The sequence below is a fragment of the Octopus bimaculoides genome, chromosome 11, assembly GCF_001194135.2.
Source record: "Octopus bimaculoides isolate UCB-OBI-ISO-001 chromosome 11, ASM119413v2, whole genome shotgun sequence".
NCBI classification, from domain to species: domain Eukaryota; kingdom Metazoa; phylum Mollusca; class Cephalopoda; order Octopoda; family Octopodidae; genus Octopus; species Octopus bimaculoides.
The window spans coordinates 42757590-42760467 of record NC_068991.1 but is presented as its reverse complement, the minus strand read 5'-3'; the positions used below and the strand labels follow the sequence as shown (position 1 = coordinate 42760467).

At 35.2% G+C, this 2878-nt stretch overlaps 1 long non-coding RNA gene across 2 annotated transcripts in view; it reads right to left on the bottom strand.

Annotated features, from left to right (window-relative positions):
• Nucleotides 1-78: 78 nt before the first annotated feature.
• LOC128249033 (uncharacterized) overlaps nucleotides 79-2878 on the bottom strand; it is a 42107-nt gene continuing 39307 nt past the window's right edge. For both annotated transcript variants that reach the window (XR_008265132.1, XR_008265131.1), the window contains exon 3: nucleotides 79-628. This is a non-coding gene — a long non-coding RNA (uncharacterized LOC128249033). The remainder of the gene's footprint in view (nucleotides 629-2878) is intronic.

Here is a 2878-nt window from a genome sequence, read left to right as displayed (position 1 = left end):
AATGAGATAGATAGATAGATAGATAGATAGATAGATAGGTAGATAGATAGATAGATAGATAGATAGGTTGATGGGTAGTTAAAAAAGACAGATAGAGAGATACATACTTACATATGTAGGTTGATATAGATAGATAGATGGGTATGTAGATATATTAAGCTCAATATGCAAGATAAATATAATATTCCTCATGGCCAGACATATTTTTGCAAAATATTGGAAATGGATGACATTGCTTTTATGACAGGGATAATCATTTACAACTAACAGGCAATGTCAAGACAAGGACAAATACATTCATGTGCGCACAGACAAGCACGTGCACACACATATGCGCATGCGTGCGCACACATATACGTGTGCATGCACACACACACATGCATGCGTGCACACACACATGCGTGCACACACACACGCACACACACACATGCACACATACACACACACAGAGAATGAGGTACTTTCACTTTCTGTCTACCAAATTCGCTTATAAGGTTTTGGTCCACTGAGGGCAGAGTTGTAGTAGAAGACACTTGCCAATGGTGCTGTGCAGTAGGACTGAACTTGAAACTATGTGGTTGGGAAGCAAACTTCTTAACCACATAGCCATGCCTGTGCTGAACCATGCCTGTGTGTAGAAGAGAGAGAGAGAGAGTCAGACAAATAAATCTAAGGTCATAAAATTATTGGATAATTGTAAAGTGTTTGTTACAATGGTGTTGGTGTAGAGGAAGTTGATTATAAAAAGCCATAAATGTTATTAAAATTTAACATTGAAAATTTTGGTATTGGAGACAGTAAAGAAACACTTGAAAATACAGAGAATGTAGTTTGGTGCTTATTTCTGAACATAAGCTCTAGATCAAAGGTTCTCAACCCATTTTGGTCAAAGGCCCCATTTTGACCCTTGGAGTCACAAATGGCTCCCCGAGAAAATATTTTAATTTTTCAATATACTACTTATTTTGATATCAGCAGAAAATGATCAAAAAATAAAGATCATCGTTTTACACATGCGCTTGTATGCAGTCGGGAGTATAGATCTACAAATTGAAATGCAAAAAGACAAAATAATGAATTGAAAGTTTGGTAATTGTGTTTATTTCCACCATACGACACTTATGAGATCAACGTGATGTCTATCGAAAGAGAGCTCTTTGGTACAAGTAAATGCCGATGAAATCATTTCAAACCTTTCCAATTTCCCTTATCAAAACAGCTAGAACTTGTGCAACAATTTGACATATAAGTTATTGTCACCCAGGAAGAGGACTTTTTATGCACAAGAAAGAGAGTATATTTGATAGAAATTGTGGAAATGCATATGTACTTCATATGAGTAGCAAATTGTGGAGGATGGCATTCACTGTACTTGGATCTAGTTAATTTGAGTCACAAAATCATACACACATAAAAAACTGGCACACCATCCATTACGACAATCACAAGTATCCAAAACTTCTTCACCACTCCTCCAACTTCATTTTTCATCTGAAAAAGAAGGTTTTCGTCTACTTGGTCTATATGTTGTACCACTGCACGGCTGTCTGTCTGCTTATATTGCTGTTGGACATGCAGCATGTCACTTACATTTCACATATAAAGTCCAGGATTATGTGAAAAAGTATGAAGACCGTCAATTGACTTTCTTCTATAAAAGTATTAAACAATTATTTGGAAATTATAAAGAGAAATGAAAGGTGCATTTAGACTGTCCGTATTTTAAAACCACGAATTAAAAAAAAAAATTGAGTGGGGCAGGAGATTTTTTTTTGCATAATCATATCAATTCCATTATGCAGAAGACAGAATCAAAAACATTTTGTGAAAATTCGTAAAAACACAAAAGTTATGAGGGGTTTTAGCACATGCTTACATCATAATTCTGCCCATTCATGTGTGTGTGTGTGTGTGTGTGTGTGTGTGTGTGTGTGTGTGTGTCTGTGTGTGTGTCTGTGTGTTTGTTAGTGTCTGTTTTTCCTTTAGTTTTTGTTTACTTATACACATCAACAAATGAGCCAATGAGGTATCTCTGTGTGGTTGTTCAATTTGCTAGAAATAACAGCCAAATCTCCGTCATACTATGCTCTTGTTAGTATTAAGGAAAGGGAAAATGTTTACTCCTCTCCATTATTACGATTAAAATTAATATCTTTGATTTTGTTTGGCCCTATGAATTTTTTTTAAATGCTTCTGTCCATTACTTGATATAGAAAATTGGAAAATCCTGACCAAAACAGCTGGGGTGTAATTTTATAATTAAAACAAATTCAAAATTTAAATTTCAGAACATAAGACTTACCACGTTATCTGGTGTATAGTTGCAGTTCAAATGGGTACAAAACCTAAAATAAATGTCTGTGTGTGTGTGTGTGTGGTTGGGTCTTTAATAGCCAGGGGTCAATTCAAGTTCAATCACAGAAAGGAATTCAAAACGGTGACACATGCAATCATATACATACAAACATACCCATACATACAAACACATACGCAAATACATACCTATCAGCCACTCCCAAAAGCCAGTTGGATCAAAAATTCTGACCACCATTCTTTATATATTTGCACACACACACACACATTCAGCTTTTCTCTTTTATTCATTACTTTTTTCTTTTAATCTGTCACTAGTCATCTGTTTTTAGTTTTTGCTTTTGTTTTAGGGGTTTCACTTTAGCAACACCAGTTACAAATGGTGCCAGGAATTTGCTTGGTGTCCTCAAAGTGGAAAATGCGTTTTTTAAGTTTTTGAAAATTTGAAACAAAATGGCATGGTTTTTATTTTCAGTTCTATTAAAGTGGTGAGCTACTACTCATTAATTTCAAATAAAACTTACCAAAGATGAGGGTTTTCCAGTGCTCCCCTAGCACTCACCAA